The sequence below is a fragment of the Molossus molossus genome, unplaced genomic scaffold (assembly GCF_014108415.1).
Source record: "Molossus molossus isolate mMolMol1 unplaced genomic scaffold, mMolMol1.p scaffold_m16_p_6, whole genome shotgun sequence".
Taxonomy (NCBI): domain Eukaryota; kingdom Metazoa; phylum Chordata; class Mammalia; order Chiroptera; family Molossidae; genus Molossus; species Molossus molossus.
The window spans coordinates 85884214-85901837 of NW_023425399.1; the positions used below are offsets into that span (position 1 = coordinate 85884214).

General features: G+C 37.5%; 1 protein-coding gene across 15 annotated transcripts in view; it reads right to left on the reverse strand.

The window, feature by feature from the left end:
* The window catches only part of NOL4 (nucleolar protein 4), a 365006-nt gene that overhangs the window by 188913 nt on the left and 158469 nt on the right, over window positions 1-17624 (reverse strand). For 2 of the 15 annotated variants that reach the window (XM_036244381.1, XM_036244380.1), the window contains exon 1: window positions 2236-2409. The exons of the other annotated variants lie outside the window; for them this stretch is intronic. The gene's annotated coding sequence lies outside the window, so the exon portion shown is untranslated. Of the gene's footprint in view, window positions 1-2235; window positions 2410-17624 lie in introns of those variants that run through there. 15 annotated transcript variants of the gene reach the window in all.

A 17624-nucleotide genomic window follows, 5' to 3' on the forward strand; every position in this document is an offset into this window, starting at 1 on the left:
TAATCTTCAACTGACGCCTGGACTTTCCCAATGACATTCCAAAACTCAGACCAGTTCAAGAATGGAGCAACTTGTTCTTTCAAAGATTCCCAAAGGGATGCCTTTCGAGGAATAATTACACTTTGGGGGATGACCTGCTTCTCCCCAAGCAAGTCCGTCTGTCCTGGACAGAGTGGTAGAGGCCCAAATCAAACTTGCCTCAGAGAGGCAACTTGTCTCCACCAGGCTTCAGCTTAAAGCATTTGGCAATAATTCAATCACTACTTTACTTCTAAAAAAATATTAAGCACTAAGACCAGAATTGGAGAAGTGTAAGTGACATAGCAAATATTTATTTTGTTTTGTTTTTCTTCAACTGGTTAAAAGTTTGGTTAAGGTAGTGAATGGGCTAATTCTCTGACTTAAATATTGTTCAAATATTGCTCAGTTTTGTTTTTTGTTTTTACATGCTTTATCCTCTTATCTCGATAAATGGTGTTCATGTCATATTAGCCATCCTTTTCCTTTCCCAGTTTTATTTTATTAATTCTGAGCTCAGCATCACAGAGTGGACCCTAAGTTTCTCTCTTTTTAGCATGAGGTCATCGGTTTCCTCATTTATGTTCATAGTCTACGAAGAAAGGTAAGTTACGCCAGGTTGCTTTCTGTGGGGAAGGTGGGGGATTGAGGAGAAACAGCAGATTTGCTCTTCTTTTTGTGATTTCTAAGGGTCCTTCCTGAAATATTGCTAGAAATCACTGAAAAGAGGTTGTCGGAATAATTAGCAATCATTTACTGAAAGGGGCTCCTGACTTCCTGCTTTGTCTCCATTTTCTGAAGAGCCCTGGGCTTCTGCATGGTTACAGCCTGAATGCTATTAAGCCAAGTATGACCCTATGGTTTTGTGTGTCTTTTCTTACATACAAAGAGAATAATTTTATGTAGCCTTTTCACATGATTGTTCCTTCTAGTCTAAGACCTCTGGTCTATTCCAGCTTAAGTTTCAGAGAAAAGGAGCACGTATAGGTGTGACTCTGCTCTGCTCTCGCGGTGACACCCCAGTCTCTCCCCTTCTGATAAATTAAAGCAGCGCACTTCGAATGCAATTAAATATGCTTTGTGCTAATGGCTATATTTAACACAAACTGTGATATTAATTGCAGTGTGGTAGTACATTAGGATCCTACTATTTGGTACGTGGGAAACAGAACCCAATTTCTAAATATACATTACACATTTCTGGCCCTGATCAAAACAACTGAAAGAAAATGATAAACAGCATAATAAATTACACTATGAATACTTTATATTGAAAAGTATACTTTTAGAGTAATACACACTGATAGTCAAAACCACACAGTGTACATACTAGTAATGGAGTGTGTGAAATCTACATATTCTTGAAAATTTTTATTTTTGGATGTGGATCAGAGTGTACTTTGAAGTAATTAAGTTTCTGAAAGACCAGACATCTCTATTGTAGCTATCAATATCAAACATTTCAAATCCATAACAAGGTTTCCCAGCTCTCAAGCTAAAATATAATGATTTCTTAGCCACTGTGGAAAGAATTGTGCAAATACAAATCAGGGGAATAAAACTAAATAAAAGCACATAGATAACCCGTCCAGAACAATATGCATTAGAGGCACGCAACAGAAAATCTTGGAAGATTTACACATTGTACTGCTTTATGCTGACAAGTTGAAGCAGCATCACCAAATAGAAAAGCTAAATAAATTAATCTTCCCCAAGGAATACCTTTTTATTATATTATAACTACCTTAGAAGAACTATGCCACTTGTATGCTTCTGAAAGATTTTGAAAAGAATGCATGCATAATTTAAAAAGAACATTTGCAATCCTAAAATGAAATCTCATCACTTTGGCGTTGAAGAAAACACACCTTCTTAGACATACAGATTTTTTTCATGAGTCTTTTTCTTTCTCTATGGAATGTTACATTTAAAAGCACAAAATATGAAGTACATATTAATTGTTTTTTTGTTTTTGTTTTTTTGCTTATCTAATTTTGACATGCTCTCAGGATTTTAGATGGATGTTTCAAAAGTATCTAAAATTTTTCCTCAAGTTTCTGATGTGGTCAACCCTTTAAAAACCACCTAAACTAGGAAAACATTGGTAATCTTATCAGAGTCCCCTGCAGTCATTCTACTGCTGCATGGGACAGTCTTCAACAAGACTTAGACAAACCTCATTCATCAACATTCTACTCTGGAGGAACTGACACTTACTGTGAATTCTGCTCTTCAACTTAAATACCAGTGTCTGTGGCGGGCCAATTCTATCATTGCAGAAACAGCATCCCTCAGGCGAGGTCCAACCTTTCTCTCCAAGTGCACCCAGGGATTAGTCTGACTTCCCCTAAATTCTCTCCTTTGCACAGTAAGAGCTAATCTTTCCTGTATGAAGCAGGAGATGGTGTTGCTATGACAACAGAGCACATTCTAGCAGTGGGACTACGGAGATGAACCTTCAAAGACTCAAGGAAACATGCACTCAGTTTTCCTCCAGGGTGATGGGCTCCTTCCTTTAGGATTTAATCCCCCAACAAGTTTGCTGACAGACTGGGTTGTTGATTATCTATGCATTTTGCTACAGGGAGATCACTGGGTAAGAACATGGCTGGAAGATCACAGAATTATTTAACAAAAGTGCCATTCTCAGTGATATTAAATTTCCAGTTGTAAATGTCCTGGATAGCTGTTTAAAAACACTACCCTCATTTAAATTTAAAGCATTCTGCTATAAGTTTTTCTAAAATGACATTAATGTGTTAAGAGTGGCATTATCAAAGGGAAAGCTCTTTCCTTTTCTGTTTGTTTGTATGTCATCACGACTGTATCAACCTGAAGGTTAGACACACACACACACACACACACACACACACACACATCCATTTTCTCTCTCCAGCATCAACGCTTAGAGCCTTGAGGCTTGGGGTGGGGGAGGGGATATGCTAACAAAAGCAAATCCTTGCAGCCACATTTTGCATACATGCATTAGCTCAAGAATAATCACAATAAGCATTAATCATTTAGAAAAATAATCATCAGTGTATTTAAGTGCCTGTGCAACAGCAGAAGAGATCTAGTATCAGGCCACATTGTATGAGGGCACATTATGCATATTATTTGCAAATATAGCAGTTGCATTTTTTTTGAAAATTATTAACACATACATTATTAGACATTTTAAATAGTCAATAAGGCACTTTTTCTTCTTAAATTAAATTTAGTGAGGTTGCAATGGTTAATAAAATTATATAATTTTAACGCATTTTAATAGCCCTTACTATAGGTATTATTTTGAACATTCCTTTTTCTTCAGAAACGGTCCTGTGAATTCAACGCGTCCATTTCTTTCATGGGAAGGGAAGGACATGGGCCGGAAAAGTTTTCTTCTTTCAGCAGCAGAGGTTCAGTTTACTACACCACCATGAGTAAGTTTTCCACCCAGGGATTATCCAAACTGTCCTTTTTACTCCAAATTTTCCACTATCCTTTCCATTCTCAATCCTTTATGTCTGCAGCGCTCTAACTACACACCACCCTTCCCCCACCCTAGGCTGTAATTACTCTCCTTCGTGGCTGAAGCAACGTAATTCGCATCATCCACATCCACTATTTTGAGTGCGAAGGGAGAACATAAACTTATGGATATTACTGTCATTCTCGGGGGAGGGCATCTATAGCTTAGACAGATTCAACGTCCTAATGGGATTTACAGGCTATCTTTAGTGACTTCTTGCTTATCACCTAAATGTGTGTGAAAAGCTTTAAGATATTAACTAGAATGTCAATTTTGCAAACCACGTGTGTATTTATATTTAGTCGTACCTATAAAATTAACAAGGTATTTTAAAACTCATTTGGATTTGGATTTTTAATTTATATAATAGCTAAAAAAAAAATAGTTAAATTTGTTCAATGTGTGCCTTGGTATGTATCTCCAGGACACGTGGACTCACTTCAGAGATATAAGCAGAACATTTTCCCCTCGTGATCTTGTTCCCAAAGCTTTTTCTGAGCATACATTCTATAATTCAAAGAGCTACGGCAACTGTTTTTATTATGTTCATTATTATCTGATTAGTAAAAGGTTTTTTCTTTGTTTTTGTTTTTTCATTTTTCACTCTCATCTTCAAGAAAATTGGATAAATGCCAAAATACGTAAACAACATATGGTTTACTTTCAAAACTCAACCACCCAGAATCCCAGAATTACTTATTTCTAATGAACCACTTAGCTAAAAAAAAAAAAAAAAAGTTAAAAAATAATTTCCTGCTTTAATAGCTAATGTTTACCATCTGCTAATTCTTTAAGACTAACTACATAGAGATCAGTCATATTATATATTTTCCACATCCCCTCCCCTCAAAGATAGTATTATTTATTTTTATGTTTTATAAGTAGGTCATGTTGAGAGCGTACCAACTTAGATTTAAATTTTGAAAGTGATTTATAGCCAACTGAGGTTATATAAATGTGAGAAATCAGTACTGTTAGAAATTTAAGAGTTTTTATAATTATTTTTCACGTGTTAATTTTATAAGCCCCCAATTTTTCATCATGATAATCCGTATAATTATCAAACAACAATAATATGTTTGTCTTGGGAGAAACAGGGGCAGAGAAAACAGGGGGAAGAACATTTTTCTCAAAATCAGTTTTGAAGGCAATTCCCTTAATTAAGTTCTGGGGAAGGAGACTGAGAGGGATGCTGGGGCCGATGTCGAGGGGAGCAGAGGGTGGATCAAGAGCCATTTTTCTAAGCCACCGTTTGTAGAAAACCTTAGGTATGGTCTCTAGACTTTAGCTGGACACTGGGCATAGACAAACTGCCATGCCTCAGTCTTCTCACTTCAAAATGGGGGAAATAACAGTGCGGATCCCATGGAAATCTTGTAAGAATTCAAGGAGTAAACATGCTTACAAATCTCATAACAGTGCCTAGCATATGGAAAATACCATGCAAATATTAGGTATTATTTAGGATTTGAAGACAGAGACTAAATATTATTTATCTTTGTTTCTGCTGTTCCAAACACAATGTCTGCTGCAGGGTATGTGCTCAATAATTGTACAAAAGTATTTTTAATATCATCTGCATGATTTTAATATCTAACAGAGTAAAATGAATATATAATATCTAAAGATTCTAAAATATGTCAGAAGTATTAATCTCTCTACATAACTATCATAGGTTTATAAAATTCAATACATAAATATGTATTTAAAGAATGAATGAAGACTGACCAGTGTAGCTCAGTGGTTGAGTGTCAACCCATGCACCAAGAGGTCACTGGTTCGATTCCCAGTCAGGGCACATGCCCAGGTTGTGGGCCAAATCCCCAGTGGGGGGCATGCAGGAGGCAGCCAATAGATGTTCTCTCTCATGGATGTTTCTATCTCTCTCTCCCTCTAAAATCAGTAAAGTAAAAAAAAGAAAAAAAAAAAGAATGAAGTAAATTTTAAACATGTAGTTCTCTTATGTATTAATTCTTATTAAAGAAATATTTGCTGAACAATAAATAGCTATTAACTACAAATATTGGGGTCTTTCAATATGAATGACATAATCTCTTTTAGTTTTACAAGACAATGAGTTATTACTTATAAAAATAGCACCTGCTTTAAGTGGGGATTGGGAAGAGATTAACCAATAAATTTATATGCATATATGCATGACCCATGGACACAGACAATAGTGCAGTGGGGACCTTTGGGTGGGGCAGGAGTAGGGTAGAGGGGGACAATGGGGGAAAGAAGGGAGGACATCTGTAATAATTTCAACAATAAAGATAAATTTTAAAAATAGCACTTACTTTAAGAGTAATGTTCTAGATGCTGAGATACTAAGACTTAGATAACTGTCCCTGTCTTCAGTAAGCTCATAGTCTAATATAGGAAACCGACATTCATTCAACGCATACTCTGTGTGCCAGGCACAGTTTGAGGTGCTGGGGATACATGTGTAAACCAAGGAGAGAATGCCGTGTGTGTGTGTGTGTGTGTGTGTGTGTGTGTAATGGGGGAAGAAAAATGTGAGTATGTTAATGTAACTTCTTGAGAGGAAAAAATAAACAGATTAGGACATAGGAAGTACAGTGGAAACAAGGACATTTTAATTTTAAATAGATACATGTATGTATAAAGCAAGGTGATAATAGAAGAGCCAGAGTAAAGGGCCATGGGTAGTTAAGCAAGGGAATGGCTCACTCTTCCCTAAGGAATCTGAGGAGGCTTCCTACAGGAGGAGGTCAAATTCTAACTAGGAATTTAAAAAATAAATATATAAAAGTTCTTAACTGTACATTAAATTGTATTTTTTCACACCATATATAAGATTTTAATAACTAAAGCAACAAAGTGAAAAATAACATCTAAAAATATGAAAGTAGACCCAGGTGTTGTGGCTCAGTGGTTGAGCATCGACCCATGCACCAAGAGGTCACTGGTTTGATTCCTTGTTGGGGCACATGCCCAGGTTATAAGCCAAATCCCCAGTGGGGAGCATGCGGGAGGCAGCCAATTGATGTTCTCTACCTCTCTCTCCCTCTCCCTTCATCTCTCTCTAAAATCAATAAAAAAAAATTTTTTTAAATACAAAAATAGGTCCAAAGAGAAATACAAATCTATTAACTAATTATTATAGGTTTACCATGTTAAAAAATATTACAGTCATTTAAAAAACATGTTATTTATGCAACCTACTTTGACACTATTGTTTATTTTCCTAAGATATAAAATAAAAAACATAAATATAACTCAATATTTATAACAAAATAAATTCCAGATGGTTTAAATTAAAAAAAAATAAAAAGTTGTAAGAGCATGGTAAAAAATTGAGATTTTAAAAGCATAAACACAGAGAAAAACAATCTCTGAAATAACTGCTAAATAAATGAAATCCTGTGTGGTCCAGAAATCTACATAAACATGCCCATAACTACTTTTTAATTATTTATTAAGCAATCATTTATTCAGCAATAGTCATGTGTCAGAAAATGAGAATGAAAACTAAAAAATAAGACTGTGTGGCCCTGGCCGGTTTGGCTCAGTGGTTAGAGTGTTGGCCTACAAACTGAAGGGTCGAGGGTTCAATTCTGGTCAAGGGCACATAACTGAATTGCAGGTTTGAACCCCAGCTCTGGTTGGGGTAGTGTGGGAGACAACCAATTGATGTGTCTCTCTCTCATTGATGCTTCTCTCTCTATCTCCCTCTTCCCCTCCCTCCCTCAGTTCCACTTCATCTAAAAATCAATGGAAAAATATCCTCAAGTGAGGATTAAAAAAAAGAGAGAGATAGTATAACTTCTAGAAGTTTATGGTCTAGCAGTAGAGACAGACAAGTATACCACCCTTTTACATTCAGAGTGATAATTACTATAATAAAATTATGCATAGGGTGCTATGAGAGGCTCTAGAAGAGAACTCTGTCCTGGTTCCGGGAGGTAGGCGTATGAAATCATCAAAGGAGCAGTAGATGCAGCCATAATGGAATAGACAGGAACAGGCAATGCGACCACTGAGAACAACCAGAAAAGCTAATTTTAAAAAAATGCGGGCCTCGAATTGGTTTGAAGGCATCAGACAACTCACTGGCAACAAGAATTTGAGCCCAAGATCCCTGGGAGAAGGAAATTGGGGAACTGTGAATCAACATTCTCTAAGCAGCATCTTCCCTCAGGGCAAATGCCTGTTTTCCTATAGAGAGAAACCAAGAATACCAGCACATATTGCTAACAGGCAGAGAAGGGAGTAAAACCTTCGGAAATCGCATGATGCTGTAAAGCAAAAAAGGATGGATTTCAGACTGACAAAGGCAGCCAGGATGTGAGTGACCAAGATCCCAGAGAAAGCCAACAAAACTAAGACCACAACCAGATGCCATTCCCGAGAACCTCCACCACTTTTCATACACACTGACCATAATTTAATTAAAAATTACAAGGCATACCAAGAAACAGGATCAAGAGAAAATACTGATTACAAAAGAGAGACAATGGAAATACACAGATAATACAGTTATTAGAGTTACCAGAAACAGATTTTAAAGTAACCGTGATTATTATGTTAAAGAGGATAGAAGAGGTGTGAATTCCACCAGAACTGGAATCCATAAAAGGGAATCAAAAGGAAATTTAAGAGTGTTAAATGTGAGATCATTAAAATTTGGCATTTAATAGATACAATTCACAATAATTGGAGATAAAAGTACAGAGTATTAGTGAATTGGAAAACAGATCAGTAGAGAATATCCAGTTGAAACATTGAATTCAATGCATGAAAAGTAGAGACAAGTATGTTACAAATACACAGAAAACAGAAAAATTATATCTTAGATGTGCTAATAAATGCTTAACAACAGTTCTCTAAAAAAAGAGTGCATTTGTTATAAATTTCATTGATATAAAGGACATGTAATACATCATTATAAATAATAATAAAATATACAATATACTGTATTATCAATTTCATATAGCAAATTGATTCCTTGGAACCCCTTGGCTTCCAATCAACGTTAGGGTGAACTGTCAATTATGGCAAAACAAGTGTTAGAAATCATCTAGTAGATTTATAACATAGACTTATATATATCCTAATATTCAGGGTGTGGCAAAAGTAGGTTTACGGCTATTCATAAGGAAAATAATACAACAATCAATAATAACACAATAAACTCTGTTTCACATACAACTGTAAACCTACTTTTGCCACACCCTGTATATATGCTAGATATTTGATATGATTTAATCCTCACAGTGGCTCTGAGATAGAGTGCTGTCCTCAGGTATAAAACACCCTGGTTCAAAGCCCTGTCTTCCTTTTCAGCCTGCTTTCTCAGCATTTAGCAAAACAGTCTGTACTCTATTCTCACATTAAATAACAAAGTTCTCAGAACACAGCACACTCTCCTCTGACTCCATGTCTTGTACAATGTCTCATTCTCTCTCCCAACCCCATCTCTCTCTGCTTGGCATATCCTCCTGTTCTCATTCACTGGCTAATTCTGATCGTTTTCCTTTAAGGTCTAGCACAGCATCTTCTTGCTCCTAGAAGCCTCACCTGAGTGTCTCCAGACTGGCAGGTGCCTTTGGTCAGTGATTCCACAGTACCCTGTGCATATCATGAGCACTGTCTCTTGGAATTATTTATCTCTAAAAACGGCCCGGATGATCTGTTCTTCCCATAATTTTTTTTGTGAAAAACTCTCCTTGAATCTGAGCTGGTCTGAGACTCACTTTTGTCAGTAGCATGCAGAAGTGACCCCATGTAGGTTCCGGACTTCACCCTTAAACAGCTCTCTCAGTTTCCACTTCTGCACCTTGTTGGTGTCTGCACCACCAGGAAAAAAAACTTGCTATCTGCTGGAAGAACCATGTGGAGAAATTATGTGCAGAACTATGTGGGAAGGCCACAAGGAGAAGAGGCCACGGTACATGAAGTGGAAGAAACAGGCACATCCGTCCCAGTGTCCCAGCAGAGATGAGCCTGCAGCCTTCCCTGCCAATGCATCAAGCCTGTGAGTGGACCACCTCTGGTGGTCCAGGCCAACAAGCCCTCAGGGGACTGCAGGCTAGCCAACATCAGGAGAACAGTAGCACTACCACCTAAGCATGAGATCCACAAAATCATGAGATAGTAAATGGTTATTGTTTTCAATGATACTGCTTTGAGGGAGAGATCTCTGGGTTATGCAGGCATAGATAACCAGAATATCACATCCCCCAGTCTCTGAGCTGCTTGAGAGCAGAGTTCATGCCATATCCACCCTTGTATTCACTACTAGAACAGCATTTTGTATAAAATTATTCTCAATAGATATTTACTAAAGTGAATAAATAAATTCAATTCTCCTCAATTTCAATATGCCCCAAACCCCAAACCACCCTGTTTTCAAACTTTCAATGTCAAACTAATTTTTAGTGATACTGCTTTACGTAGTTGGGAACTTACATTATTTGTTTACATATCCCCACTCATTACTAGATTCCCCCTCATTACCTTATTTTTATCTCTCATCAAAATACTGCATGTTAAAAACATATTATCTCCTCTCTACCACCTCTTTCCTCCCTTTATTTTATTTTATTTTTTTTTATCCTCACCCGAGGATATTTTTCCATTTTTTGTACAGATAGAGTGGGAGGGAGAGAGAAGAAGGGGGAGAGAGAGAGAAACATTGACGTGAAGGGACACATCGAGTGGCTGCCACCCGCACAACCAACCAGGGCCAGGGACAAACTGCAACCGAAGTACGTGCCCTTAGCGGGAACCGAACCCGGGTCTCTCCGGACCACAGGCCGACGCTCTAATCTCTGAGCCAAACTGGCCAGGGCTCTTTCCTCCCTTTAAAACATAAGTGCCAGTAGGAAAAGGGGATTTGTTTCCTCTTTGATTTTCTAATTTCTCCCACGTACCTACGACAGTGCCCAGTAACAGTAGATGCACAGTATTTGTTGGTTCCATTAATTATTATTTTAGGAGGAATTGGACATATTGGTGAGAAAACCAGAACTTGGAGAAGGTGTACAGTTGGTGTCTAAGGAGGAGGACTACACGACCTGAGACAAGAACTCTTGCTTCTCTGTGTTTTGGCAATTACTGCAGAAGGAACATCTGGATGGGAATGAGATGATGTGTATGAAATGCCCTGACCTGCTCTGAATAAAGGCGCTATGTAGGTACAGAAAGACATCGCACTCTGCCTTGTTGCATGAATTATTCCAAATTGCAAAGGTATTTCTCAGACATTCAGAATTTTTTTCTTTAGAAAACAAAATTTCAAGTTAACTTAGAGGAATGTACAGGCTGATATGCCCTAAGTAGTCCAAATTTCATGCTAAGATGTCTTATAAAACAAACAAAACAGTCTTTATATTATCATGTGGCAGTGACCTACATGTATTATAAAGTAGAAAAATGTCAGCGAGTATAATTAAGAACTAGTATAAACATGTATTTAGTTTAGTCACGAGTTCATAATAGATATTTGAAAGGTGTTTGCTGAATTAGTGTTGAGTGAATAAACACTAATCTTACACATAATAATTTTAATAATGTTTATTAAGATAATAAGCATTATCTTAATGGTGCGCTTTAAGATATAGTAAGAAAAAAGCAATGAGGCATTGTTACCAGCATTCTAATCCTGTAGACCTAGCTGCATGGGGAGGGAAGAGCACTGTTATCTCTTATACTGTTCATTACAGTGGTTCTAAATGGACACAGCTCAAGAATCCTTTGGAAGAATACCATGTCCACTAGACGACCAGGGTATTAGAATAGTCCCACAAGAAGATCAGCCAGTGGTCTGACCAAACTCCGTTTCAAGGCCCATATCCAGCATGGCTGGGGTCACACTGTTGGGTTAATTACAGAGCTGGCTTAGGGAGGATAAATGTGTTGGTTCCATCAGCTCTGCATCAGGGGAGCCATGCATCAGTGAAGGAAAAGAAGACATAGCCTGTTCACTGTAACACCTAAAGCTTCTTTTATTCATCAGGTGATATTTTTAACCAGCAATATTATAAATTCATTGAGGTAAAGGGCCCAAGTCTTAAATATCTGTTGTAACACACAAGCATTTAGAAGAGTGAACACTTAGACACCTAACATTGTTTATCGTAGTTGCTGCCACTTAATTACTAAAGGGACAAATTGTGTATTATTTAGAATAACATATACCAACAAAGACACTAAGTCTTTCACAAAGCACAGACATGGAAAATGTGAGATGAGGACAAGACTGGGTGAGGTAAAAAAAAAATGGCCAAAGAAGAAAATGAAGAATTAAAATAAGAAATGGCAAATATTGCCTGGCCTGTGTGGCTCAGTGGTTGAGCGTTGACCCGTGTACCAAGAGGTTGCCAATTCAATTCCTGGTCAGGGCACATGCCCAGGTTGTGGGCCAGATCCCCTGTGGGGAGCATGCAGGAGGCGGCCAGTTGATGTTATCTCTCATCAATGTTTCTATCTCTCTCTCTCTCTCTCTCCCTTCCTCTCTCTAAACCAATTAAAATTTTTTTAAAAAGAAAGAAATGGCAAATATCAAACCCTAAAATATTAGTAACATGAAGATGCCTTTAAAATTTTTTGCCCTTATTGTTTTTAGAGAGAGAGGAAGGAAGAGGGAGAGAGAGAGAGAAACAACGATGTGAGAGAGACACATTGAGTGGTTGCCACCCACATGACCCCAACCGGGCCCGGGGACACACTGCAATCAAGGTACATGCCCTTAGTGGGAACCAAACCCGGGTCTCTCTGGTCTGTGGGCCGACGCTCTAACTACTGAGCCAAACCAGGCCAGGGCATGAAGATGCATTTGAAGGAACAATAGAATTGTAGAAGTCTCATAGAAGAGAGATAATGAAAGATAAGAGTTAAATACTTTAGAGAAAAACAGAAATATAGCTTTTTGAAAAATTTAAAATGTAAAACAAATATGTGGGCTATTAATAGTAGTAGATGTAATGTTTTACTTATGAATTGTGATATATAATTTAATAGTATTATTAATCAGGATACAAATCAATCATTATATAAACTTCTGTAATTTGTCTTTATAGTGATATTATTATTATCCATAATAAAAGGAAATAAAAGTAAATAGATGAAAATCTATATCTAATTCAGTTATGTAAATGAGCATGCCCAGGCTTTAAAAGAATCATTATTAATATGTTAAACAATTTATAGCTAAAGATTGATATATTGGGTAAAGTAATAACATATTTCAATAGCAAACTGGAAGTTCTAAGGAAAGTACCAAATGAAAATTATGAAATTAAAAAATGTAGTGTCTGAAATTAAAGTTCATTGGGTGAGTTTAACAGAATATTGAATAAGGGAAAAGAAATAATAAGTGAATTTGAAGCCAAATGAAAAAATTAAATTAAAGCATAGAGAGAAAAAATTGCTAAAAAGTCAGTAGTCTTTGACATAATAGCAGTTAACACACATACAATTATGCAATTGGAATCTCAAAAGGAGAGAAGAGAGTATACAAACTGAAAAGTTTTTTGGGAAAAAAGTCTGAATAACTGATGAAATTGATAATCAATCTCAAACCAACAGATAACAATCTCAAAAAGACCTAATCAGAATTTACAAACACACACCCCTCCGGACATATCATAGGTAAACTGCCAAAAACCAAAGACAAAAGAAAATCTTAAAAGAAGGCAGAGACAAAATAAACAAATAAAAAATGAATCTACAAATGAACAATGATTAATTTTAATAAAATGTTAATTGAAATATTTCTTAAAAAAGAAACTGTATCTCTGATTTTTGTCCTAATAAAAAAGTTTTAATGGTCCTTACTTCCTCTCATATATATGATTTAGTGTTTTAGTTTATATAGTTAGACTTTGTTAGGCTATAAAACCCAAGGTAACAGGTGTCTTATCTTCCTTTTTTTTTTTTAATTCTCACCCAAGGACATTTTTCCATTTTTTGTTCAGATAGAGGGGGAGGGAGAGAGAGAGAAACATCGACATGGAAGGGACACATTGAGTGGTTGCCAACCGCATGACCCAACCAGGGCTGGGGACAAACTGCAACCGAGGTACATGCCCTTAGTGGGAACCGAACCCTGGTCTCTCTGGACCGCAGGCGGACACTCCAACCGCTGAGCCAAATCGGCCAGGGCTCTTGTCTTCCTTTTTTATTTCTATGGTGCTAGCAGTAAACGGAAGTCTGGTTCATAGTTAGGACATAATAACTGAGAAATGGTTGAATTATTTTTGAACCCAGTGTATTAACAAACATAAGTCTTTAAAATCATATTTATAAAATGCTCCCAGAAGTAGTGAGTGAAAAAAATTTTTTTCATTCCTTATATCATTTTTATTACAGTTGAACAAAAAGAAAGAAGGGACAAATCTCATATAGATTTCACTATGATCTTAACACAAGAGGTGAAGTGAGACAAAATTCTAAAAAGTCAAGTGTGTTCTTTTTATTTTTTTTAAATCTTTACCTGAGGATATTTTTCCATTTATCTTCAGATAGAGTGGGAGGGAGGAATTAGGGAGGAAGAGAGAGAGAGAGAAACATAGACATGAGAGAGACACATCGATTGGTTGCCCCACCGCATGACCCCGACCGGGACCAGGGATAAACAGCAACCAAGGTACGTGCCCTTGACCAAAATGGAACCCACAACTCCTTGGTCTGCGGGCTGACCCTCTAACCGCTAAGTCAAACTGACCAGGGCCAAGTGTGTTCTTTTTTAGCATTCTTCCCCAATTCAAATACTTCACAAGTGGAGAATTTGTGAAGCTGGGGAATGAGTATATTCTCCTATGAATACATACACACTCTACTATCTTCTCTGTGTATATGTTTAAATTTTTTTATATATATTTTGAACATACACACACACAAAGTTCTATAAATGCAAGAAAAATGCCTTTAAGTTCCCACAAGGCCTTCTCAGGTAGTAGTTGGTAATTTATTTTTTTAATTTATCTTTATTGTTGAATGTATCACAGATGTCCCCCCTTTTTTCTCCCATTGACCCCCTCCTCCCCAATCTCACCCTCCTCCTGCTTTCCTCACACTATTGTCGGTGTCCATTGGTCATGTATATATGAATAGAAGTTCTTTGGTTTATTTCATCCCACCCTCCCTCTCCCCTTCCCTTGAGGTTCATCAGTCTAACAACTCATTTGTACTTCTTAATTCCTTCAACTTTTTCACCCAGCCCCCAGCCTCCACCCATCTGGCAAGCAACAAAAAGCTCTCTGTATCTATGAGTCTGTTTCTGTTCTGCTTGCTCATTTTTGTAGATTCAATTGTTGATAGATATGTATTAATTGCCATTTCATTGTTCATAGTTCTGTTCTTCTTCACCTTCCAGAAGACTCTTTGACATTTCATATAATACTGGTTTGGTGGTGATGAACTCCTTTAGCTTTTTCTTGTCTGGGATACTCTTGGTATGTCCATCGATTCTAAATGATAGCTTTGCAGGATAGAGTAATCTTGGTTGTAGGTTATTGCTTTTCATCACCTTGCCACTCTTTTCTGGCCTGCAAAGTTTCTTTTGAGAAATCAGCTGACAGTCTTATGGGAGCTCCTTTGTAGGTAACAAACTGCTTTTCTCTTGCTGCTTTTAAGATTTTCTCTTAGTATTTAACCTTTGGCATTTTGATGATGTGTCTTGGTGTGGACTTCTCTGGGTTCATCTTGTTTGGGACTCTCTGTGCTTCCTGGACTTATATGTCTGATTCCTTCACCAAGTTATGGAAGTTTTTTGTCATTATTGTTTCAAATAGGTTTAAAATTTCTTGTTCTCTCTCTCTTCTCCTTCTGGCTCCTCCAAGGTAGTCAGAGGCCAGTGGTCAGTGGGCACAGCCAGTCCTTGCAGCTGATCAGCCTGAGTAAATCCCTCCCATTGATGTGCCAACAGCAATCAAGACTCAATTACAACAGAAGGGTGTACAGTCAACACTAGGGGTGCACCTCGAGGGCCCAGCTGGGGTGATCAGGGAGGCTGTGCCACTGGACCCTATAGGACACCTACAACAATAGGCCACCCTACAAGGCCTAGGAGACATAGCAACTCTACCTAATACATAGAAACAATCACAGGGAAGCAGCCAAAATGAGGAGACAAAGAAACATGTCCCAAATGAAATAAAAGAACAAAACTCCAGGAAAAGAATTAAGTAAAATGGAGATAAGCAATCAATTAGATGCAGAATTCAAAACACAGGTTGTAAGGTTGCTCAAGGAACTTGGTGAGACATTCAAGGAACTTAGTGAGACCTCCAAGGAATTTAGAGAGAACATCAACAACATAAAAAAGGGCCAGTCAGAAATGAAGGATGCACTAACTAAAATAAAGAATAATTTACAGGGAATCAATAGTAGAGTAGGTAAAGCCATGAAGCAAATCATCCATTTGGAATATAAGGAAGCAAAAAACACCCAATCAGAACAGCAAAAAGAAAAAAGAATCCAAAAAAATGAGGATAGTGTAAAGAGCCTCTGGGACAACTTCAAGCATGCCAATATTCGCATCACAGTAGTTGGTAATTTAAATACAGGTATTCATTCATAGTTGCAAAGGTTTTATTTTGAGGGGTATATATTAGTGTAATTTTGATAAAGGGAGAAAATATAAGAACATTCAGATAGCAAAGGAATACTAGTACAACCTTGTATCGCTTGACAGGTGAGTGAGGGAGTTGCTTTGGTGGGGGTGGACTGCAGTGTGCACACAGATGCCTTGAGCAACTATGGAAAGGCTGGCTACTTGCACAAGTTGCTTCCTCTGGTCAGATAAATCATAAAGATGTCCCTTCCTCTAGGAAGGTGCAGCCTTGCACCAGCACATGAGACTTGGCAGAGCAGAACGTGACCTGGAATCAGCCTTCACTCAGCCTGAGGCCAGCGGCCCCTGCAGAGTGCACAAACTCCATTTCATTGACATGGCCGCCGAGGGAAGCCATTCCAGCATCCCTCAAATCCCTGACATCAGCAGTGGTCTGTTCTGCTTACTTGGAAGGCCGTCCTGGACAAAGTAAAATATTATCTAGCAACATATGGCAAAAAATAATTAGTGTGGGCTAGGCCAACTGAACTGAATGAAAGTCGCTTCTTTGCCCTTGCCTCCTAGATAGAGTGATGTCTGAAAATAAATTCAGGGGCAGTTCACTAAATGTTCCCCAAAAAATGTAGATACAATGTTTCCTTAGATGCAGATTATTTTTTCTTTATTCCAAATGTATTCATTATTATTTTGGCTAATGAGAAAAGGAACCCCAGAACTTACACATTTTCCTTCCTCTTTTTCCCAACAACATGACACCATATTTCTAATTTTACTTTCCACCTTTGCAAGAGAATGAGGCTGAAGCTGGATTGGAATGAAAGGGTGATGAAAGTGACTTTCCTACTACGTGTTACCAGCTGGGAATTTTCAAAGTACTGTCGATGCAGGAGAATCCAGGGCTGAAAGGTGTGTCTTAGTTATTCAAATGTCACCTGTGCTCCACTACAGGAAGACAGAAAGTTCCTTGAATGGCATTTACTGAGCTCCTTGTAAGCACAGAGTTCAAAGATGGGCACCTTAATTCTTTCACACAGATGTCAATTGCTACCTTGTTTTATATTAAATCATGTAAAATGGCAAATCACACTGAATTGCACCATAACATTTCATACCTTCAGGGTCCTTAGACACAAAGTTTCTACAAAATGTTGGCTAGTAAAATGTACTATTTGTAAAATAGAAAGCTTCTATTCTTGGCATCCTGACTGACAGCACCAATCCGTGCACGGTGAACTCTGCTTACGTTTGATTTGCAGGCACACTGCAAACTCCCTGAAGGTACATTCACAGCCAGAGTAAAAACGTGTAACACCAGGTAGTAAATTCTTGTTTTAGAATCAAATGTAATATTTATGGTCTACTGAATAAAAAGCAAGACAGACATTTCTTTTTAACGAATGTTGTCATGTATGTATGTATGTGTGTATTGTGTGTTTAAATTAAGTAACCAATGCCCACCAACCACATAAAAGTTGTTTCCCCAGAAGTTAATAGTCATGATACAGTATTTAAACACAACTTGAGTTGAAAAGAAACAGAAGTCTAAAACAA